General features: G+C 42.9%; 2 long non-coding RNA genes across 2 annotated transcripts; one reads left to right on the top strand and one right to left on the bottom strand.

Moving 5' to 3' along the window:
* Window positions 1-9090: 9090 nt before the first annotated feature.
* Window positions 9091-24385, top strand: LOC135052870 (uncharacterized). Its single transcript, XR_010242346.1, has 3 exons — window positions 9091-9282; window positions 11229-11448; window positions 24195-24385. It is a non-coding gene; the product is annotated as an uncharacterized LOC135052870 (long non-coding RNA).
* LOC135052977 (uncharacterized) lies at window positions 11418-21216 on the bottom strand. The gene is made up of 3 exons (XR_010242434.1): window positions 21165-21216; window positions 14364-14488; window positions 11418-11670 (listed from the first exon to the last, which is right to left on the bottom strand). It is a non-coding gene; the product is annotated as an uncharacterized LOC135052977 (long non-coding RNA).
* Window positions 24386-26020: the final 1635 nt, after the last annotated feature.

The following is a 26020-nucleotide window of genomic DNA, read 5'->3' as shown; positions in this document are numbered from 1 at the left end:
GGCTCTGTATATATATATATATATATATATATATTCACACAAGCCTGCCCTACTGCATGTGAGAGGAGACACAGGAGGGAGGACCCTAGCGCACCCAGTGCTGTGCAGCCCCAGTGAGGCTGTCAGCGTTTTTGTGTAAACAACGGTGAGACTGTAATATAAGAAATCCCTCAGAGGGATGTTACTTGTGCACAGATATAGCGGCTCTCCCCTTCTACACCCGGTACCAGCGATCCAGGGACTGATATGGAGGATCTGTGAGGCTGCTGCTGCTGCTATACAGAGGAAGGTGCCAAAATGCCGATGAGCCCGCTCTCGTGTAGCTCCGCCTCACCCGTACGCCTCACCCATGCTTCTGCCACACAGTGAACCGGGGAACCCCCCTAGCAGGGCCCCCGGTTGGTACTCAAAACCAATGATCACCTTCAGGCAGTGTTAGGGGTGTGTGGCATGCTGCGGCTGTGACAGCCAAGGCGTCATGCCCTGCTGAACAAACAGCCCCTCAGGACGGTGGTCCGGCAGCAAGGAAGCGGCTCTGCACCTCAAGAGGCCAGTGACCATCCCCCCCTAAATCCCACAGTGCAGATATGCTGTTGCCCAAACAGCATACCAAAAGAAATAAAACTTGAAAAGAAATTGAAGAAAATCTCTGGAGCTTGCAGAGTGTGCATCTTCTCCTGAGGGCACTTTTGTCTAAACTGAGCTGTAGGAGACGGCATAGAGGGGAGGAGCAGCACACTCAGTTGAAGAAATTTAAAGTGCACTGGCTCCTTTGGACTCGTCTATACCCCATCGTACTAATCTGTCCCCCTTATGGAGAAATATAAATGAGTGTTAAAAAATTGGTAAATCTATAGAGATGGAAATTTGACATGTCTTAATGTAAGTAAATATTAATCCATGGTACTTGGCATTACCCGTAGCAGATATGGTAAAAAGTGACAGGACCATTTTTTAAATTAATTAAGGGGGTCATTCCGAGTTGATCGCACGCTGCAACTTTTTGCAGCCCGTGTGATCAACTAGACGCCACCTATGGAGGAGTGTATTTTTGCATAGCAAGGCTGCGATCGCTTGTACACCCCTGCTATGCAAAAAAAGTTTTGTGTAGAACAAGACCAGGGTAAGAGTTACTTAACCTGTGCAATGAATCCAGCGTTGCAGGTCCCGGAATTGATGTCAGACATCCACCCTCCAAACACCTGGACATGCCCTCCAAACACCTGGACGCCGCACCACTCCCAGAAAACGGTCAGTTGACACCCACAAACGCCCTCTTCCTGTCAATCTCCTTGCGATCGGCTGTGCGAATGGATTCTTCGTTAAATTAATCGCAACAATCCACTTTGTAGCCATACGACGCTCCTACGCATTGCGGTGCATACGCATGTGCATTAGTAACCTGTTTGCTGCGCTGCAAAAAACGGCAGCGAGCGATCAACTCGGAATGACCCCCATAATTCTACCCAGTGGAGGTGCAATCCAAATTTTTTATCCGATTGTCTGTTTGGTAGTTATTGTTCAAGCAATGCAAGCCACGTACCGGTAATGACGTCATTATGTCAACCCCCTGTTTATCCCCTTAGCGGAGGTTTATTCAGATTTTAATTACATAGTTTTCCTACTATTTCCTACCTGAAGAATACCTATGTTAAATTTCAGGTTCCTAACATATCGGGAAGTAAGAGAATTAGTGATGAGTCAGTCAGTGAGTGTGTGAGTGAGTGAGGGCTTTCGCATTTACATATATATAGAAACCATGGAGGCGGCACTCAGTGTACAAAGTCCATACAGAAGCAGGTATATGCACATACCTGCTTCTGTATGGACTTTGTACACTGAGTGCTGTGCTGCTTCCATGGATGCTATGTTGGACCTGCTGTAAGAGGAACATAGGAGGGCACCAGGACAGCCATTGTATGTATTGGGAGCGCTTCCACAAGCTTTTGTTTATATATATATATATATATATATATATATATATATATATATATATACACACACATATATATATACACACATATATACACACTGCTCAAAAAAATAAAGGGAACACTTAAACAACACATCCTAGATCTGAATGAATGAAATATTCTTATTAAATACTTTGTTCTTTACATAGTTGAATGTGCTGACAACAAAATCACACAAAAATTATCAATGGAAATTCAATTTATTAACCCATGGAGGTCTGGATTTGGAGTCACACTCATAATTAAAGTGGAAAAACAACTACAGGCTGATCCAACTTTGATGTAATGTCCTTAAAACAAGTCAAAAAGGCTCAGTAGTGTGTGGCCTCCACGTGCCTGCATGACCTCCCTGCAATGCCTGAGCATGCTCCTGATGAGGTGGCAGATGGTCTCCTGAGGGATCTCCTCCCAGACCTGGACTAAAGCATCCGCCAACTCCTGGACAGTCTGTGGTGTAACGTGGCATTGGTGGATGGAGCGAGACATGATGTCCCAGATGTGCTCAATCTGATTCAGGTCTGGGGAACGGACGGGCCAGTCCATAGCATCAATGCCTTCGTCTTGCAGGAACTGCTGACACACTCCAGCCACATGAGGTCTAGCATTGTCTTGCATTAGGAGGAACCCAGGACCAACAGCACCAGCATATGGTCTCACAAGGGGTCTGAGGATCTCATCTCGGTACCTAATGGCAGTCAGGCTACCTCTGGCGAGCACATGGAGGGCTGTGTGGCCCCCAAAGAAATGCCACCCCACACCATTACTAACCCACTGCCAAACCGGTCATGCTGGAGGATGTTGCAGGCAGCAGAATGTTCTCCTTGGCGTCTCCAGACTCTGTCACGTCTGTCACATGTGCTCAGTGAGAACCTGCTTTCATCTGTGAAGAGCACAGGGCGCCAGTGGCGAATTTGCCAATCTTGGTGTTCTCTGGCAAATGCCAAACGTCTTGCACCGTGTTGGGCTGTAAGCACAACCCCCACCTGTGGACGTCGGGCCCTCATACCACCCTCATGGAGTCTGTTTCTGATCGTTTGAGTAGACACATGCACATTTGTGGCTTGCTGGAGGTCATTTTGCAGGGCTCTGGCAGTGCTCCTCCTGTTCCTCCTTGCACAAAGGCAGAGGTAGCGGTCCTGCTGCTGGGTTGTTGCCCTCCTACGGCCTCCTCCACATCTCCTGATGTAATGGCCTGTCTCCTGGTAGCGCCTTCATGCTCTGGACACTAAGCTGACAGACACAGCAAACCTTCTTGCCACAGCTCGCATTGATGTTCCATCCTGGATGAGCTGCACTAAGCCACTTGTGTGGGTTGTAGACTCCGTCTCATGCTACCACTAGAGTGAAAGCACCGCCAGCTTTCAAAAGTGACCAAAACATCAGCCAGAAAGCATAGGAGCTGAGAAGTGGTCTATGGTCACCACCTGCAGAACAACTCCTTTATTGGGTGTTTCTTGCTAGTTGCCTATAATTTCCACCTGTTGTCTATTCCATTTGCACAACAGCATGTGAAATTGATTGTCAATCAGTGTTGCTTCCTAAGTGGACAGTTTGATTTCACAGCAGTGTGATTGACTTGGAGTTACATTGTGTTGTTTAAGTGTTCCCTTTATTTTTTTGAGCAGTATATATATATATATATATATATATATATATATATATATATAGATATATATATATATATATATACACCGTATTTTTCGGACCATAAGACGCACCTAGTTTTCAGAGTAGGAAAACTGGAAAAAAAATATTCTGAACCATTTCTGCTTTATCATCCTTGCGCTGCCTCCCTAGTTTTCACCAACCTCTAAGAGATATTTTTGTGTGATTTCTCAGACTCCTACAAGGATTCTGTGCAGTGCAGCCTTCTGTCAGAGCCAGCGTACAGAGACACACACATCAGAGCCAGCATACACATAGACACACACACACACACACACACACACACACACACACACACACACACTAACAGTATCAGTGGTTCCCCGCGTCCAGGCTCTCAGCTAACGCTGCCCGCGGTGCACTCCTGAGGAGGGAGGAGGTTGGGGGGAGCGGGGGAGTCACATGATGCCGGCTCTGCTGCTGAGATGGGCTCTGAGATGCGGGCGCTCTGCTGATGACGGCGCAGCAGCAGCATCCAGGACCCGCCGCTACCCGCAAACACGTCTTATTCACTCCATAAGACGCACATACTTTTCCCCCCACATTTTTGGGGAGAAAAAGTGCGTCTTATGGTCCGAAAAATACGGTATATATATATATATATATATATATATCTATATATATATAGATATATATATAGATAGATATATATATAGATAGATATATATTAGGGATGTGCACCGGAAATGTTTTGGGTTTTGGCTTTGGTTCTGCGGCCCTGTTTTGGATTCGGACGCGTTTTGGCAAAACCTCCCTGAAAATTTTTTGTCGGATTCGGGTGTGTTTTGGATTCGGGTGGGTTTTTTTTAAAAAACCCCTCAAAAACAGCTTAAATCATAGAATTTGGGGTTCATTTTGATCCTATAGTATTATTAACCTCAATAACCACAATTTCCACTAATTTCCGGTCTATTCTGAACACCTCAAAATACTATTTTTTGTCCTAAAATTTGAACCAAGGTCGCTGGATGACTAAGCAAAGTGACCCAAGAGGGCGGCACAAACACCTGGCTCATCTGGGAGTGGCACTGCAGTGTCAGACAGGATGGCCCCAAATAGCACATGACGCAAAGAAAAGAGAAAAAGAGGTGCACTGTGGTCGCTGGACGGCTAAGCTAAGCGACACAAACACCTCAATATCACAGGAATTATTTGTTCTAATCAATGGTATTATTGGTCCAAATCACTGGAAGAAAATGACAAAATCACTGGAATTATTCATTCTAATCAATGGTATTATTGGTCCAAATCACTGGAAGAAAATGACAAAATCACTGGAATTATTCGTAAACATTTGTAGAAAGTCGCTGCTTTCTGATTACAGAAATGCTCAGATATTCCTGCAAATCCACAATCCCTTCCCAGAGGAAAAATAAATTGAGAAACCGCTGTTTGAGAACGTTTGTTCTCTTTCCCTTACAAAGGAACAACCCACTTTCCAAGAAGACTGACGTTTTTGGGATTATGGAGACATAATGTTTTTGAATATAAATCTTAAAGCAGGTGGTGTATTAGAGCAAAAGAGTGCAAGAGACCAGCCATGCAGTTTCTGAAATATTATGACAAAATGTTACTGTATTTCATAAACACTCATTCCTAACTCTGCTAAGTACTGTTTGGTATACTGTATCTGGCTGCCATGAGGTAGTTGTCCATTATTTCAGCTTCCATTGACCTTTTTGAAAGCGGTAGAAGTTATCGATTCTTTTTTTTTATTTTTACTTTCCCCTATTTTTAATTTTCTCCTGCATAGCCCAGTAAAATGTTGCAATGTTAAGTATTGACTTGTGCCTTCTGGGGGTCCACTTCTTCACCAAACCCAGCCAAATCTCATCCTACCCCTCTGTTCCACGTTCTCTATGTACCCCATCTGTGTCACCCATGTCTGTCTACCCCTCCCCTTTAGATTGTAAACTCTCACGAGCAGGGCCCTCTTCCCTCATGTGCTTATCCTTTGTCTTACTTTAATAATCTTCAACTGTACCACATCCAGCAGTCTTCTGCCACCTGATACTTATTCCAGTGTCATCAGCTGATGTAACTATATTTATTTACCCTGTACTTGTCCTATACTGTCATCAACTGTAAATTGCTGTTTTCCTGTTTGATTATTTATGTACTCTGTAATTGGGCGCTGTGGAACCCTTGTGGCGCAATATAAATAAAGGATAATAATAATAATAATATAGGGTGTATAATCACCAGGTGTATCTCACACACCGCTCAGTACAGTATACAGGGTGTATAATACCCAGGTGTATCTCACACATCGCTCAGTACAGATTACAGGATGTATAATCACCAGGTGTATAACACACATCGCACAGTACAGTATATAGGGTGTATAATCCCCAGGTGTATCTCACACATCGCTCAGTACAGATTACAGGATGTATAATCACCAGGTGTATAACACACATCGCACAGTACAGTATATAGGGTGTGTAATCCCCAGGTGTATGTCACACATCGCTCAGTACAGATTACAGGATGTATAATCACCAGGTGTAAAACACACGTCGCACAGTACAGTATACATACTGGTCACAACAATGCAGCAGGTATTGAGCACTGATCAGGATACTAGAAGTGACACAGAGCTGCAAGATACAGCAATGGCCTACTGTACTGTACTATATATGTATACTGCTGGTCACCAAAATGCTGCACTGTCCTACTATATACTGCTCACAATAATGCAGCACAGATATGGAATGGATACTTGCAGTGACACAGAGCTGCAAGATACAGCAATGGCCTACTGTACAACTATATACTGTTGGTCACCAAAATGCTGCACTGTAATACTATATATACTGCTCACAAAAATGCAGCACAGATATGGAATGGATACTTGCAGTGACACGGATCTGCAAGATACAGCAATGGCCTACTGTACTGTACTACTATAATTAATTATATACTGGTGGTCCCCAGTCCCCACAATAAAGCACACTGAGCACAGATATGGAGCGTTTTCAGGCAGAAAACGTAGATATTTTCAGCACACTGAGCACAGATATTTGCAGCACACTGAGCACAGATTACGGAGCTTTTCAGGGAGAGAACGCAGCCACGTTCTCTCCGTTCAATCTCCAAGGCAAGAGTGAAAATGGCGGCGATGCGCGGCTCTTTATATAGAATACGAATCTTGCGAGAATCCGACAGGGGGATGATGACGTTCGGGCGCTTTCGGGTTAACCGAGTAAGGCGGGAAGATCCGAGGCTGCCTCGGAACCGTGTAAAATAGGTGAAGTTCGGGGGGGTTCGGATCTCAATGAACCGAACCCGCTCATCTCTAATATATATATATATATATATATATATATATATATAGCAAGCGTAGAGACTGCGGCACTCAAGTTTAAATGAATATTTTTTACTGAAGCATATTAGGTAGTTACAGAATGCCTTAACAAGGCCGAAGTTTCGGTGCTGCAAGCACCGTTTTCAAGGCAGGAATGAATGCTAAATAATATCTTTATTTAGCATTCATGCCTGCCTTCAGTAGTGAGGTGAAGTGGGTGAGGCAGATATTTTCCTGTCATACTAATGTATACGCCAGAGTTTTGACTATATAAAGTATTTAGAGAAAAACAAAGAGTATAATAGAAGTATCTTCTTTGTATTATTCTAACCATTTTTATAGTCAAAACTCTGGAGTAAAAAGTCTATGGCAGGTGAGGCAGTCAACCTTACCCGCACATCTCTGATCAAAACTCACAAATTTCCAGCAGTATATACTGCTGCACCTGTGTATAATGCCCACATGTACTAATTGGCTCATATATTGTGTGTAAATCTGGCTCTAGTACTAGCCAGTGCCTCCTGAGCAATTTACCTCACCGCACATCCCTGATATATATATATATATATATATATAAGCACAATGAAGCGGCACTCCAGGACTTAATTCAAATAAACGGGTCCAGTCTCCCGATTTTGATGCACATCAAAATTGTGAGACTGGACCCGTTTATTTGAATTAAGTCCTGGAGTGCCGCTTCATTGTGCTTTTATATATATATATATATATATATATATATATATATATATTTATATCTATCGGTGAAAAGGTACTTAGTGCTACACCAAATGAGTGAAAATAAAGAGAGTTTTAGTCCAGAGACAGTGGTAATGTCCAATTTCTTTGTCTCCAATCCACACTCCCTCTGACAGGGTGGCAGCCGTAATCCAGGTGACCGGTGTTTTGATGGATCTAGAAAGAAGGAGAAAACAGCGCCTACTAGTGCAGTATATTAGGATCCTTCAAATGAAAACCTCCACCAGTTCAATAACACCCTTAGAAAAACGCAAGTACCATCATGAGTGGAGTTAACCACTTCATTAAATCGCACGCTCTCCAAATGGGAATTCCTGAACAGGATAGATTTCTCCCTTCAGCTCCAGAACCTCATGGTACTTCTAATGCTCAATGATCACCAAGGAAAAGAAAGAAGGTAGCCGAAATAGTGTATATATATATATATATATATATATATATATATATATATATATATATATATATATGAAACGAAATAGAGGAGATGGCGCCAAGGGAGTTATATCAACACCCTACCTAAAAACGGACCCTTACAGTACTCTCCGGATAAATTACGTCAGATAACAAATACTAACATAAAAATTTATTAAAACAACATATAAACCCGACACAAATGTTCATAAGTATACAGAGTTGATACATTTACATTTGTCGCACAATTTGAACAATCAGTTTGTAGTGATGAGGAAAAAGCGTAGATATATCACTACGATTTCCTCCTTCTCCTTATTGTAGATTCGGAGGTAACATCAGATAATAGATAGATATCTATCTATTATCTGATGTTACCTCCGAATCTACAATAAGGAGAAGGAGGAAATCGTAGTGATATATCTACGCTTTTTCCTCATCACTACAAACTGATTGTTCAAATTGTGCGACAAATGTAAATGTATCAACTCTGTATACTTATGAACATTTGTGTCGGGTTTATATGTTGTTTTAATAAATTTTTATGTTAGTATTTGTTATCTGACGTAATTTATCCGGAGAGTACTGTAAGGGTCCGTTTTTAGGTAGGGCGTTGATATTACTCCCTTGGCGCCATCTCCTCTATTTCGTTTCATATTTTCACACATTTAGTTCCTCCTAACAGGGAACTTAGAGGATACAGGCAGGCATATAATTAATTAATTTTAGTGTTTTATTTGAAATAGCGCAGTGGGAGAGTAATTCTTGTCATATATATATATATATATATATATATATATATATATATATATATATGTGTGTGTGTTCCCAGACGGCACCGGAGCAAATTGAGCCCTAAGGAGTGAGTGCCGGTCCATGGAACTGGAATATATATATATATATATATATATATATAAAAATAAAAGAGATAACGATAATTACCAGGGGGCGTGGTTAATGTGTTACAGTTGGTAGCAGTTGGAGCCAGGGTGCCAGTACGAGTCATCTCAGAGCTCTGGAGCAGGGAGGGAACTCTTGCGCTAGCCTGCCAAGGGAGAATGGTGGGGCCGCAGTGGATGCCATAATGCCCACACAATGCCCAGGAGAGAGAAAGAGGAAGAGCCATGAGAGGCCAAATAAAAGGAGAGGGAGAGACTCAAAGGAATAGGAGTAAGAGCCCAGAAGAATATAGAATGGAAGAATGCCCTTATGTAAATAGCCCCTAGCAGCCATTAAAGGGGGAGCCATCGTGAAGCAGTGTGACTACCTAAGTTTGTGTGTGTGTGAAAGTGTATGTGTGTGTGTGTGTGTATGTATGCGTGTGAACTTGCACATGTGTGTATGTTTGTGTGTGTGTGTGAAGATGTGATTTACAGAGAGAGACAGGCTGCGGGGAGACTAGTACTGTATATAAGGCCCGATTCAGACCTGATCGCTGCTGTGCGTTTTCACACAGCATCTGATTATCGAACTACTGCGTATGTGTATGCACCGCAATGCGCATGCGTGAAGGACAGCAGCAACAGGATGGTGCAAAAATTCAGATCGCATGGGCGTTCGCAAGGTGATTGACAAGAAGAGACCATTTGTGGGTGGTAACTGACTGTTTAATGGGTGTGTCCGGAAAAACGCAGGCATTCCTAAGCGTTTTCAGATAGGGTGTCTGATGTCAGCTCTGGCCCCGCTCAGCCTGATTTTTTCGCACTGGTGGAGTAAGTCTTGGGCTATGCACAGACTGCACAGGCTGCACAGACTGGAAAAAGCATTAGATGGTGAGTGAGCTGCAAACGGTTTTGCAGCTGTCCGCTGACTAAGGGAAATTTTCACACAGCGTACACATGCATTCGCACACTTTCACGGGACGAATTTTCACTCCTCCTGGGCGGCGACTATCTGATCGCAGGACAGTGTGGTTTGCAGCATAGCGATCAGGTCTGAATTAGGCCCCTTGTCCACTGAGGGGCAAAGAGAGGCAGAGTGTGAGAATGTACATAGTTATTTACATGTTGCAACTTAGGTCACATGCTAGAGTAACAGTATAGGAGTGTACTGTAAATAAGGTTTCAATTGATTGAAATTAAGAGATGATCTAACGCACAACTTATTCTAGCAACTCATTATGCTGCACTGCATTCATCACATACCTGTACCTACATCTTGCAGCTTTATTAATAGCACCAACACCCATAAGTTAACATGGGCAGAGGCATGTGATACAGAAGCATGTACTACCTACACAGGTACCTCACAACACATGCACATGGGATACATATACGCATGCACACATGTGTAGAGCAAGAGAGAACTTTGACATTTTAGATATGTACTAATATCAGTGACACAGAAAGAGACACACAAAAAGTTTTATGCTCTCGCTGTCTCTTCCTCCTCTCTCTATCTCGCCCTCAACAGACACTGTCACTTGTCACAGGACCTCGGAAGCTAAACCAAAGACAAGCCACCAGAATACCACTGTCATGGAAGGGGGACCTTTTAGTTTATAGCCGCATTATGTGCCCTCAGTAAATTATCCGTCTGAGATGGTATATATATAATATAATTAGCCTAGAAGTGCAAAATTGCATCGTGTAATATATATAACCTCATTACTCTTGTATTTAAGTATAAACTTTTCTAACATTATTTTCAACTATCTTACATCAAGTCATTTTACAAATGGGATTCTTTTAGAAAGAAAATACAATTAACAAATTAGTAAGGAGAGAGAAAGAAATTGCCATACAATGGTGTTAATAATAATTAGCCCTAACAAAATGACACAGTAAAGTTATATTATTGCTTCTATGCAATTGTATGCTTGTCCTGCTATCTGATGACTGCGTTTGTCCATCAAATCCAATTTAGAATGATTGGGCCATCAATACGTTCTTGATCAAAATAATCAAATAAGAAGTTTGCTGTTCTCATTAGCAAGGTTGGCAGCTGGTAGAAGTGTGCTGCATCATGTTAAGAAAACACTATTTATTACCAGTTTTTAATTTAACACTTATATAATAAGAATTTTCATCAAATATTATTATTATTGATAATAATAATAATAATAATAATAATAATAATAATATTTATTGTGTCTACATTTATCCCCTTAAATGTAGAACACTCACCCACTTGGAAGACCAGAATGAACAGGCACCACAGTAGGAAGGTGAGGAAGACAGTAAAGAAAAAAAATCGGGTGGCACACCAACCTCCTCTCTTCCTGCTGCCCGGAGCTATGGACACCTGAGTACCTCCTAAAGGCCTTGGAAAGACCTACTACAAAAGACATGTTACCAAGACAATAGTCTAAACCTCTGGGAGATGAAGGGCCAGAAGGTAAGGATGACAACATCTGAGAGGGGTTGGTCAATCCCTGGCAGCATTCCTTGCTCAGCAGGTTCCTCTGGCCCAGGGGCCCGGATCAGCATGTGTCCTCTTTGATCCTGAGCCTGAAGGAACAGAGGGTTTAACACCTACAGTACTTTTCCTCTGGCAGCCCTCAGTGTTTTGGTCACTTAGACACAGTTGCAGGGAGACAGTAGTACCATCGGCACAGAGCTGAAATAATAATAAAAAAAATCACATTTAAATTCGCAAAGTTTTACACATCTTTAAGTACTTTACAAAGATGTCTCTTACTTTAAGTTAAATGTAAAATACTATGCTGTGCAGTATGGTGAATGTATGTTCAGACCCTAAACAAAAGTATATTATACACTAATAGTTTTCCAACACATTTGCATGCTTCGCTTAGACACTCATAAAAGCATGGAGGTTTTTTTTCATAATAATTTTTTATAAATATTAAAATATCTTAAATATCAATGGGACTAATTTAGGTCTCATTGCTGTTCTGTTAAGAAAGCACCTATATTCGGTAGAATTGTGCATGTGTTGGACCAGTACTGCTCATGTGCAGTATGGGTCTTGCGTCATTGCTCGCAACGCAGCTGCAGATGTAAAGTGATTAACAGTTTGCAGCTGTTTTGGGGCGGGGAGGAGGCAGCAATGGTCTCCGTTTCACAAAATGTCACCTCTGTTTGTGGTAGTGCCAAGACAAGGGTTTCCATCTTCCAATGGAGATTGTCTATCCACCCACAGTGACGAAGCTGCAGCATCAGGTCTGTGGTACCTCATGGGTTGTGCACTTTAAACTTTAAAGCAGAAACCTGCACAAATCATATCATCCTTGACAAAGGCACTGAAAGTGCTGAAACGCGTTGGTTGCTTGCCAGGGAGTGAGTTCACTCCCCACACATTCCAAGCGCTAAGCTGCACTAGCCCTTCCCCTTACTGGCCAGAGAGGTATGGAAACCTTGCAGGTTATCATGAGAGAAGCCACGGACCAAATGATATTCATAGTACCTAGTCCAGTGCCATTTATTCAAGACTACCTACCACATACATACAACAAAATATCACCATCTCCACCCTCTCACATTATCAAGTAATGCCATATATTATGAACATTAATTCCAGAGAATAACTAGTCAGTCATACTATTTAACATTATGTAGTACACACACATCACACTGCACCATTCACCTCTGAGTCTGGGTTGCGCCATACCTCATCACCTAACCTTCTATCTTGAGAAGGTTGGACACTTTCAGATACAGCACACCACCAGTCAATCACTCATCAGATAGTGAGCACAGTCCTCTACAACTAAGTTTCTATGTAGGCATGGTCTGCGTCCTCAACCTTCTCCTTCTCCAAATGCACCCAACTATTAGTGATATTATGACACACATACAAATAATGTTACAAATTAAACCTTGGGGGGACCCGGGGCACTTAAGACAGGATGGCCCAGGGAAAGGGGGGCGTATATTAGTTTGTGCATACCAACATGACCCATTCCAGAAGGGACAAAATACTCTCTACCAGGACTTCCCTCTTTATACATGATTGGCATCACGTGTGTTGAACCATTTCATTGATAAGAAAGGTGATTGCAATCATAAATTAACAAGGAAATCAAGGTGAGAGGTATGAATTGTGTAAATTAAACTATTTTATAAAGTTTTCTTGTAGTGGAACAAAGACAACTTAAACAACCTTAAAATACAACATGCGTTCCATACAGGACAACATGCGTTCCATCCACTGCCTTGTGGAAAACCAGATACAGTATGTAATGAAATTGTTGATTTCTGCAGCGGGGTACACTGTGTTCCACAGGGGATACATCGGGGTGTAGAGATGGATCTTGATCCAGGCACCAACAGGTTAAAGCTTTAGCTGTCCCAGGATGCATTGGGGCCTCTTCTATAACCCCGCCTCCAGGCACTATGAGCTCAGTTTCGAGTTGATGCCTGCAGAGTAGGCTAGACAACAGGAGGACTGCGCTGGGCAGCCCGGAAAAAAGCTTTAAAAAAAGACTTCAAGGGCCGCAGCACTGTTACATGTCAGAGTGACATTTAGCACTGCGGCTCCATCACCTCCTAAGCGGCGTTGAATACTCCCGCGTCTCCGTTCCCAGGTACTTGCGGCGGAGACGCTCCGGCTCTAGGCACATGGTTGCAGACACTCTCCTGGTTCACGTGGCTGCTATGGGGAGGAGGTAAGAGGGTCCCCCAGGTGGGACCTGCTACTAAATCGCGTTCCGTTCGCAGTCTAGGGAGACGGACTGCAACGCTGGCATGGACACTGTTGTGCACAGGGACCCCACTATATCTGCCAGGGCATAGGAGTACAGGTCAGGTGTCCTAATACCCAGTTTAATAAGACTCCGTAGGACCTGGCAGTGAGGACAAGCATAGGGGAGCAGGCGCTTGACCTGTAGCCCCTCCCCTGGCCCATGGCACCATCTCTGAGCAGATTTTCCCGCCCTGGAGCTGCCTTCCACTCTCCCTCATTCCCTGACTGAGATGCTGGGTGCCATCTTAGGTATAGCTGCAGCTGGTCTCCAGGACTGCAGGGCAAGGTCTTGTAAAGCCGCCTGTCTACATTGCTGTGACTTTACAAACAATTCTACATGTCTTTATACAGACAGCATTAGTTAAGAACAAGTGTACCTGTTGCAGAGTATATTGTACGAGTATTCTGATATATACCTCCGGTCTAGGACCGCGCTGTTTTATATATATATATATATATATATTAAACGGATGGAAGACGGCACTCAGAGAATTTCACAATTCCAAAACGTGTTTATTGTGAGTCAACATTTCGGGAGCCGAACTCCCTTCTTCAGGACACAGCAAATAAGTGTGCAAACAGTGCAAAACAACATTTAAATAACTTACCTCCCCCGGGTCCGACAACCCCTGCCGCGGCTGACAGCATCCCATTCCACGGCACCCGCACTTCCAGATGCGGCATGTCCTGCCCCTCGGGAGTGACGTCATTCTGTGAACAGGCGTCGCGGCCGCTGCGGATGTAAACACAGGGGGTTTAACAAGCGTTGCCATGGGGATACACAAGCATGACATAAACATAACAAACATACGCTACTGTGCTAAATACATCCACTAAGTGAATGTCAGTGATTTAAGTTAAAACCGATGTTTAAAAGATGTGAATACCCATGGTGCTAAGACACACACAGCCATAGCATGTGTGTGATATACGATGCTAAAATGACAAAAGGCATCACAGTGCTGCATCATTAGTAAACCACATTGTATAAAACAACCTGTCGGGTTGTCGGGCCCGGGGGCGGTAAGTTATTTAAATGTTGTTTTGCACTGTTTGCACACTTATTTGCTGTGTCCTGAAGAAGGGAGTTCGGCTCCCGAAACGTTGACTCACAATAAACATGTTTTGGAATTGTGAAAGTCTCTGAGTGCCGCCTTCCACCCGTTCTATACCTTGAGCTGTTGTCCCATAAGGAGGGCACCGGAGCAGATACCCAGGGAGGAGTAGGAGTGCCAGACCGCTTTCTGGACTACATATATATATATATATATATATATATATATATATATACACACACACACACACACACACACACACACACACACACACATTTCCAAATAAAGGCACTCAGGAGACTTCACAGATAAATTAGCAAAAGATTGTATTGGCAAAAATCGTCAAACAATTTCGGGGTCTCTGTCCCCTTCCTTAGGACAACACCAACATACAGCATAAAACACATATCCCACTTATATACCCAGCGGGCAATCACACTCACCTGGGCCAGCTACAAACAGTGCGCTCTCCACCTGAGTTACGGCGCTCAGTCCTACTTCCGGCGAGTGGAGTCGATCACCATGGGAACCGTTATGCGTTCCACACGGCTCCACTTCCGCGTTCCACCCAAAAGTGCCCTCACTTCTGCACACACAGGGGAGTCCCGATGTCAGCTGTACACAGGGAGAATGATTTAACCCTAACCACATCTAGAATAATGTGCAACATTGCGGACCTCATACTGTACCCGACCAGAGTCAAATTTACAGGCAACACACAGGGGTAACCTCTGTGGAGAGGTGGAGAGCGCGCTGTTTATAGCTGGCCCAGGTGAGTGTGATTGCCCGCTGGGTATATAAGTGGGATATGTGTTTTATGCTGTATGTTGGTGTTGTCCTGAGGAAGGGGAAGAGACACCGAATACTAGTCCAGTGCAGTTTTATTGTCATAACTAATAATTATCTGCATTGTCACTGTGACTGTGTGTGCCTGTATCTGCTGTGTGGATTTCACTTTCAGTGTTTCCCAGAGAAATCTATCACTTTATTCTGTACCCTAAGGGACTTGGTGCGTCAGGGTCAATTATATAGAGCGTCACAGTATTTACCGATTATACGTATTATACTGTGTACTCAGTCACCTACTACCGGATTTATTTGCAGGTGTTGTATACTAGGGACTCAGTCACATACTAAAGAATTTATTCACAGGTAGTGTACTCTGTCTGGCTTTATCGTACTCATACTCTCTATTGTTGCATTTACTGAAATGTCTAACAAAAAGGGCAGTAAATCTTGGGACACTCCCACATCATGCAGGGCATGCACCAAGGATTTACTTGAGGGGGAGGTTTTACATGATGGTTTGTGTAATGTGTGCCATACCTCTCCTAGTCAGTCCGCAGCTCCTGCAACCAATCAGGAGCCACTCTGGGCTAAGTTCTCAACTCTGTTGGGTACTCTGGTGGACTGCCTTATGCCTAATATGGGATCACCTGTGCCACTACAGTCACAAATTGTCCGTATGGCTAATCTGCCTTGGGTGGATAATATGTCTAACAAGTTGCAGCAATTAAACCAATCTTTGGTTAGATGTAAATCTGCTATAGGTCACACTCGTGCCCCTGGGTCATCTAAGCGGGCTGCTACTTCCTCACAGTCCACGCATCTCTCAGAAGTTTCTTCTGATGAGGATGGGGAATTAACTGTCCTGTCAGACACTGAATCAGATGCTTCTGACGAGGAATCTTCTTTACAGGTGGATGTCCCTGACTTGGTGGTTGCGATTAGACAGATCCTCTAAATATCTGATGATGATGAGGATTCCACTGCAGTGTCTAAGAACCCTGACAAGTTTAAACGTCAGAAGGTAACTAAATCTCTATTACCACATTCTGACCATTTTGTGGACATACACCAAGAAACCTGGCCCTTAGCTTGATATCCTCTCTCTGCAGAGTTATGTAACAAGTGGGAAAATCCACTGTCTGTCACTACTGTCACCTCACTGAAGGAACTGACAGACAAATGTGTGGAGGGCTGCCTGAAATCTATTTACTACCTAACAGGTGCTGTTCATAGACCCACTATTGCTGCCTCCTGGGTGGCAAAAGGTATTGAAGCATGGGTTTATGCACTGGAGGAAGAGCTACCCGATGAATTATCTGATAAGGCCAGACAATATCTGTCCCACCGCTGCCTATTATTTTCAGGAAGCATCCTCTAAGGCAGGTGTATTGGCAGCTAAGGTGTCGACTACGTCTGTTCTGGACTGCCGCATTCTGTGGTTGAGGTCATGGAAGGTAGACCTGGACTCCAAAAAGACCTTGGAGGTATTCCCTTTTAAGGGTGACATCTTGTTTTGGGGGAAGACCTAAATAAAATTGTGTCTAATTTAGTGGCTGCAAAAAACGGCATTTCTCCCAAATCCTACTCCCTCTGCACAGGGGGCAAAAGGTACCACTTTTTTTTCCTTGCGGCCTCATGGGAAAGCAAAAGATCAGGCATACTCGAGACAGTCTCGTGCTACCAAAACCACAAAGCCCAAAACAAAACAGTCCTGGGCGGCCCATCAGCCTGCTTCTAAACAAAAATTCAGGCAATAAAAATTACCTAGGGAGCGCTTCAATCATTTATTAATTATTTGTGATAATATCACACACATAAAAACAGCATTATAAAACAACAATGTTGTAACAATATAAATGATAATCAATGGCTTTTTGGCTTCTAAACAAGACAAGCCTGCCGCATGACAGGGCGGGCCTCCCCCTGGGGGATCCCAGGATGGGAGGCTGACTTCTACAGTTCACCCAGGTCTGTTTAAAGACCACTTCACATGCATGGGTGCGGAGAGTCGTCTCTCACGGGTACGCAGTCTCCATCAAGAGACGTTCCCCTTGCCAGTTTTGCACCACGGTTATCCCTTCAAATCCGTTAAAAGCACACTCTCTACAATTGATTCTGAGTTCCCTCCTGGATACAGGAGTAATGGTGGCGGTACCCCTGACCCAGAGAGGCAAAGGATACTAATCGACCCTGTTTCTAGTTCCGAAAACCTAATGGGTCTTTCCGGCCTATGCTCAACCTCAAATCATTGAACAAGTTTGTGAGAGTATCCAAGTTTTGTATGGAAACTCTGCGCTCGATTGTATTGGCTATGGAACCCGGAGACTATATGGTATCCCTGGATATACAGGATGCATACCTGCATATACCTATTGTCATGTCGCATCAGCAATATCTGCAGTTTACTATTGGCAACATCCACTATCAGTTTCATGCTCTACCATTTGGACTGGCTACGGCCCCTCGGATCTTCACCAAGGTTATGGCCATGATGACGGCTCATCTCCTTCACCAGGGAATCAGGATCCTTCCGTATCTGGATGACTTGCTGATCCTCACAAATTCCCACGATGTCCTTCTCAGCCATCTACAACTGACAGTAAGCTTCCTACAAGTCCATGGGTAGCTCATCAATTGGATGAAGTCCTCGCTGGTTCCAGCTCAGAGCATGGTGCACCTGGAGGCACTGCAGGACACACACATGGCTGTTTCTGTCTCCAGAGAAGATCCTGAAGCTTCAGGACAGGATAAGATGCTTCCTTTGTTGGCCCAGAGTGTTAATACACTCGGCAATGCAAGTACTGGGTCTGATGGTGTCGGCATTCGACATGGTGGAGTACGCTCAATTTCATTCCCGCCCTCAGCAGAGGTTAATCCTTTCCAAAGGGATGGACTACCTCATCGTATCAGGTCTCATATGATCACTTTGACTCCGGAGGTTCATCTGTCGCTGACTTGGTGGCTTCAGGACCAGCAATTAAGCAGTGGCCATCTCTTCTGGGTCCTGCTGACAATGGACACCAGCCTGAGGGGATGGGGCACGGTGTTGGAGCACCACTCTTTTCAGGGTCGGTGGACCAAGGAGGAATCACTCCTCCCGATAAACATTCTGGAGTTGCGGGCAGTGTTCAATGCGTTGTCTCTTGCCCTGCCTCTAGTACAGAACAGGCCTGTTTAAGTACAGTCAGACAATGCCACCGTGGTGGCATACATCAACCATCAAGGTGGCACTTGAAGCCGCATGGCAATGTTGGAAGTGTCAAAAATCATTCAATGGGCGGAATGCCATCTGCCAGCAATATCGGCAGTGTTCATTTTGGGTGTCCTCAACTGGAAAGCGGACTTCCTCAGTCGCCAGGGCGTGCATGCCAGAGAGTGTAGTCTTCATCCATAAGTCTTTCAACTCCTAGTGGACAGGTGGGGCCTACCAGATGTAGACCTGATGGCGTCTCGACACAATGACAAAGTTCTGGTCTTTGGATCAAGGACCAGGGATCCTCAAGCAGCGTTCGTGGATGCATTAACTATTCCATGGAACTTTTGGCTGCCTTACGGGTTCCCTCCAGTGTCACTCCTGCCCAGGGTCCTGCAGAAGTTCAAGCAAGAAGAAGGAATACTACTTCTAGTGGCTCCAGCGTAGCCCAGAAGGCATTGGTTCTCAGACCTGCAGGGTCTGTCAATAGAGCATCCTCTTCTACTTCCTCAATGACCAGACCTCCTTGTACAGGGCCCTTGTCTCTACCCAGACCTGGCCAGGCTGGCTTTGATGGTGTGGCTCTTGAAGCTTCACTCCTGAAGGAAAAAAGATTTTCTGAGGCGTTCATCCAAACTATGTTGGAGGCCTGCAAACCGGCATCTGCCCGGATCTATTACAGAGTCTGGAATTTTTATTTCACCTGGTGTGGTAATAAGAATTTTGATGTTCACAGATTCAAGATGTCCAGAATCCTGGCTTTCCTGCAACAAGGCCTGGACTTAGGCCTTCGTCTGACCTCCCTCAAGGTTCACATATCTGCCTTGTTGGTGTGGTTTCAGAGAAAAATTACATCTATACCTGACGTTCATACCTTCACTCAGGGTGTATTGTGGATTCAACCTCCCTATGTCCATCCTGTGGCTCCATGGGATTTGTCTGTTGTCCTGAAAGCCCTGCAAGAGTCTCCATTTGAACCTCTTGAGTCAGTGGACCTTAAATGGCTTACAGCTAAGGTTCTGTTCTTACTGGCTATTGCCTCTGCCAGAAGGGTGTCAGACTTATGCACTTTGTCCTGTCGTCCACCCTTTCTGATATTTCATTGTGACCGAGCAGTTCTTAGAAATCGTCCTGGTTATTTACCTAAGGTGGTGTCATCTTTTCACCTTAATCAAGAGATTGTGGTTCCGGCCTTCTTTTCTTCTGACTTGTCCTCCAAAGAACGGTCTTTGGATGTGGTACGGGCTCTCTACATATATGTGGAGAGAACTGCCTCTATTAGGAGGTCAGATACCATTTTTGTACTGTTTGGTTTCCACAAACGTGGCTGGCCTGCGAATAAGCAAACCTTGGCCAGATGTATTAGAATGGTGATTGCACAAGCTTATGCACAGGCTGGACTTCCAGCTCCTGCTGCTATTAAAGCCCATTCTACTGGGTCTGTTGGACCCTCTTGGACGGCCCACCATGGCGCGTCTGCAGAACAATTGTGCAAAGCAGCTGTGTGGTCCTCAGTGAACACTTTCATTAGGTACTATGCCTTTGATACTTCCACCTCCCTGGATGCTTCCTTTGGACGCCGGGTTCTCATACCCGCTAAGGCGCATCCCCTCACTTGAGGAACTGCTTTAGGACATTCCCGATGTATTCCCTCTGGAACACAGTGTACCCCACTGCAGAAAAGGAGATTTATGGTAGACTTACAATTGTTAAATCTCTTTCTGCGAGGTACACTGGGGTCCACACGGCACCCGCCCTGACTCACCTAGCTTCTGTGGGTTTGTATGGCATTAGCCGCTGGTCCCTTCTCCGGTTGTGAGAATGTGGTTCTATGTGACTAACATCTGCCTTCTCTTTTACCTGCTTCTGCATTGGACTGGTTAACTAAACTGAGCTCACAGTGCCTGGAGGCAGGGTTATAGAGGAGGCCCCAATGCATCCTGGGACAGTTAAAGCTTTAACCTGTTGGTGCCTGGATCAAGATCCATCTCTACACCCCAATGTAATCCCTGTGAAACCCAGTATACCTCACAGAGAGAGATTTAACAATGGTAAGTCTACCATAAATCTCCTTTTATGTGCAATAGGTATGTTAAATCCAAAGGAAGATGAATAAACTGGGTACTGCAAGACAGGTGTTCCTCCTTCTCCTGCTCAAGTACCTGACCTAAAGCAGCCTAGAACAATCCTGCCGCTATGGCCTGGAAACACAGATATGCAGCACTGCCAACTCTAAAGTCGGCAAATGTATTACTGTGCGACAGTGCGAATGGCAGCCATAGGCTTTAGAGTGTCCATGATGACATGTGGTTGTATGCATAAAAAAATTTATCTAAAGAGACTTATATGTAACATGTACTGTAGACACCTACCTTGGCAAGCGATGTTGCTGGAGAGGCCTAAGGCAGAGGCAATGACACCAATAATATTCTATGTAGTAGAACAACGAGAGAAAATATTGATTTTACATTTTTTTAAATTGTATTGTTTGCAGAAACACTAAAGTAGAAAATAACAATCGGATATTTTTGAACAAATGTAAAAAAAAATTACAAAAATAAAGAAACAAACAAACATTGGTATAAAGGTATCCTTACTGAAGGTGGTAAAGCTGCCTTGGAAATACAGAAAATGTGTTAAAAAAATAGAAAAGTTGATTGTGTTTAATAAAGAATATGTTTCAAATGACAGCGTTTAGGTCTGCACATGACACGAGAAACGTGTTATGCTAGTTTTAGAGCTTGTACATTTTTTGTTGTTTTTCTACAGTTTTTGCTTCACAATATATAATATTTATACTTCTTCTGCTTCGTATACAAAAAAAAAACAGATTATGCTAGAAAATTTTACTTGTTGGACTGAGATATGCAAACAAAAGACACATTGGCCGGAATTTAATTACTATATTGCACCTGATTTCCCATCTAAAGTGATGGGAGATCAGGGGGGATATTCAATTGTTCTTTTTTATTATGCACATCACACCCAGAAAGGTCTGGTTTATCCTCATAAAGCAGCTAAACCAGCTCAAAGTGGCGTAATGCGAAAAGTCCGTTTGAGTGCCGGGTCACTTTTCGCACATTTCAGCTCTCCACCTTAGGGGGTAGAGAGCTGAAGTCCCGGCATCGGCAGCTCATCGCGCCTGGATGGAGAAACAATTGAATATCTACATTGGGCACCATCTACTAGCTGATGGCACCAAAAACAATTGAATGCTGCCAATTAAGTCTGGTTATTACATCCAATTGATTAATATACTATACAATAATTTACATGTAGATTACTATATTTTATGTAACGTGTTACTCTGCCCTTGTCCAATCATTTACTGCCAGCTTTTACCTGCCAAAGCCTTCTAAATACACTAGAAATGTAACAAATAGACGTTAAAATGTTTTAAAACATCAAAATGTAACAGCAAAATAAGATATTTTTCATGCAGTATATTTTTTGCTTCCAGCTTGGCACGCTGAGGTCTGGGGTTGACCTGTGTGTTTTCTTGTATCGTAAATGTTCAGCCTGAGGATGGGAATAGATGCTATAACCACTGTTTAGTTTTATTACTCTAATTTTACTGTCAGTAATTGCTGAGCAAAAATGAACCAGCAGAGGGAGTCTGGGAGCTTTTAAACTATAATAAAGAGGCAGCTGTAACGTAAGCTGCTAGGTTACAGATAAGAAGTAGATATAGACAATGGGAACAAATGTAGATGTTTTCTAAATAATACAGTATGTTATTATTTAAATAGTTCTTAGGACCTAAATCAGAGGTGTCCCGTTGTGCTGCATCTTGGTTCACAGCGGATCTGAGAAAATAAGCTACTGCAGCAACCATTGTCTTATGTACAGAGCCACTGCCGGCGCCGCAGATCTGCAGCTTGCGTACAAAGACGCAGCATTGGTTGGATGATTGTCGCAAAATCGGACCTCTGAGCGACACGTCCACAAAAAGGTTGCAAAATGCCTGCTTTTCTAGCCACCTCCTGTTACCATCCACAAATGCTCCGTTACCATCCACAAATGCTCAAACTGCATCTAAATTCTCATTGCGCCCGCTGTCTCTCAGCCATGACAGCATATGCAAAGCCAGAATCAGACACACATGCAGTAGAAAAAACATCGGCCAACTGCGAAAATATCAGAATTGCGTCTGTCCATCTCTGAACCAGGCCCTTTGTCAAAGAAAATGAATTGATATGAGCCGATGAAATGTCTAAATATTTACTACATATTACCAAGTCCATGTTTAGTTGATTGAGGTAGTGATTGCATGGGATCCATATTGTGCAATTGAATTGCAACCTACAGCATATATTTTTGGAAGAAACAATACACATGTCCATGAGAGGTGAGAAAAGTAATATTTCCCTATGAAAACTGCAGTGTTTTCAAAAAATGCATGTAACTGTTGTACTTTAAGGATAGAAGCCTAATATAAACTGCTGCCCAGTGGAGTGATAACTAGAAAAGGTCATGCATTAATGGTGGGATTGATCACCCTGCCCTTTAACCCTCTCCTTATTATGAAGACCAGTGACTTGTAGCACTATAATGCACTGCTGGGCTGCTGCCAGTGAGGAGATCATCAACTGAAGCATGACAGGGCTGGCACTATTATATGCAAGAATATTATGCAAAAAAATTGAGAGAATAAAATGACTGTATGTCTACATTAGCAACAGACACTGGGCATCGATTTTTCATTATAGTTAGGGAGAGATGGAAACTTCCCCCCCACCCCTCCCCCTATCATAATGAAAGAAATTTAAATAAGACAACCAAAGCAGAAAGTGCCTGATGTATATATTAAAGATGGATCTGAGTAACTATGCTCTTCATCAGCTCCGGTCTCTAATTTGCAAACAGATTCCATTGATCAATAGCTACATTAGTGTCACCCATAGAGTTTAACATAAATACATTGTCTTTCAATTATACCCCTCTTATCCAGACAAAACTGCCTTCATTATGAGTTCAATATCAGATTCAAGATTAGCCCCTAATGGGGAAAAGACATGATGTTTTAATGAATCAATTCACTGCTTAGATTTGCTACATAATCAACGCGACAGTGCAGCATGTAAGGGGTTAACTCCACTCTCAGCAGTTACAAAGGATTTAACAGCCTTTTAGACACAGATCATAATCTTTTAGAAAGCCCTTTAACTATTGAAATGCCACTAAAGCAAGCAAACAGAAACAATATGCATTGCGAAATATTGCTTATTTTTTTTACTGACATGCAAAAAAATCTATACGCCGAGAATAAAAATTAGTATTTCTTTTAGCCAAACGTCAGTCTAATCAGCTTTCCTAGAAAGATTCAATTACCCATAAAAAGGAAATCACAGCTTCTCTATCTGCATGATGTTAACAATGAATATGCTTTGCTCTTTCCTTAGGTCTGCTGAGTTCAAGAATATCATCTCATCTGTTTGACTAATGATGGCTTCATAATTACTGTATAGACCATGCACTCAAGAAAAACAGGATATGCCTTGTTTGACGGCCTTATCACAGAGCAAAACTAAGTAAAATTGTCCAAATCTTCCAGAGCTGTTACGTAGACTGCAAATAAATTGATTTAACAATTCAAATGTGTTCTGCATTTTAAAATACTGAAGTGGTGTCTTTAGATTGAGCTCTACAACAGGTATTCTATGAATCAAGCTCCTTGGGGTATATGTACTAAGTTGTGAGTTCTGTGAAGTGGCCCAATTTTGGAGATTTAAGCTGTAGATTTAAAGCAGCAATGATTTTGAAGGCAAAACAGGCACTAGTCTTGCTTGTTAAATTCTTGCCACTTTAAATCTCTGAAATTGTGTCTCTTCACAGAACTCACAACATAATTCATATACCCCCTTGACTCTCATACTTCTTTAAGTTTTGCGCTATAGTGAAGTCATTACTTTGGGGCTGAGACCTGAATGGTTAACCACCTTTGGATATACAATTGTGGATGCAACTTGAAGCATCCTGACATATTATTATCATCATCATCATCATCATCGTCATCATCAGTAGTAGTAGAAGTACTAGCAATAGTACCAGTAGCAATAGTATCTGTACTATAGTACTAAGAGTGTTGTTGTTGTTGTTGTTGTTGTTGTTATAGTTATTTAGTAAGCACAACATGTGCTGCAGAATAGTACCGTCGGTATATTATTTATTTATTAACAGTTTCTTATATAGCGCAGCAAATTCCGTTGTGCTTTACAATTGGAAAACATGTATGTATTGATTACACAGCATAACTATAATATAGAAAGATAACTGGGCACAAATCTGACATGCAGTATATATAGACCTCTAAAAAATATTGAATCTGTCATTTTCATCTTTCACTAAAGAAAAACAGAATGGCATGGCTACAATGGTTTGCTGTTGTGAATGCATTAAAATACTATTTAAATATCTTGTACATCAAGTTAAACACTTTACTTAAATTGTGCTGCTAATACCTACTATACAGTATATACAAACAAATACAAACAGAGAACCCAGCACTCACCAAAGTAAACTCACTTATCCTCAACAATTCAATAAATAAATGATGGGGGTTTAGTTGGTGGATTGGCCAATGCACGGAAGCCTGCACACCGATTTTCAAGGTACCCCACCTTCATGCAGGTCCTACACTATCACAGAGTCTTAAAACCTGACTACCACACTGCTGCATCATCTGCCTGCTAGATGTAATGTGTACCTGCCACAGACTATATGGATAAGACTATGAGGATAAGTGAGTTTACTTTGGTGAGTGCTGGGTTCTCTGTTTGTATTTATTAGAGCGATGTGGTCATGGGCTACATGCACCCCGCCCTGTGAGTGGTAAGTACAGCTGTGTACCCCGCTTCTGTGGTGGAGAGTGCAGTGTTACATGCACCCCACCCTGTGAGTGGTAAGTGCATAGCTGTGCCCCGCTTCTGGTGCGGTGAGTGCTGTGGTTTTTACTCTGTGTGTACTATACAGTATATATATATATATATATACATACACACACCTATATACAGTGTATAGCCCCTCTCTCTCTCTCTCTTCTGTATACTAACTAGTGAAAAGCTAATTTTTTACCTGGCTTATTAATAAATAGCAAAGTATATTATGTCTATATAGTATTATCTAGCTCAAAAAAAAATCATCAGCACTCCGATGTACTGGTGGGTTAATGTTAGTACATACGTGTGTCTATGTGTTAGAGAATTTAGATTGTAAGCTCCACTGTAAC

The sequence above is a fragment of the Pseudophryne corroboree genome, chromosome 1 (assembly GCF_028390025.1).
Source record: "Pseudophryne corroboree isolate aPseCor3 chromosome 1, aPseCor3.hap2, whole genome shotgun sequence".
Classification (NCBI taxonomy): Eukaryota; Metazoa; Chordata; class Amphibia; order Anura; family Myobatrachidae; genus Pseudophryne; species Pseudophryne corroboree.
This window is presented reverse-complemented; position numbering and strand designations above follow the sequence as displayed.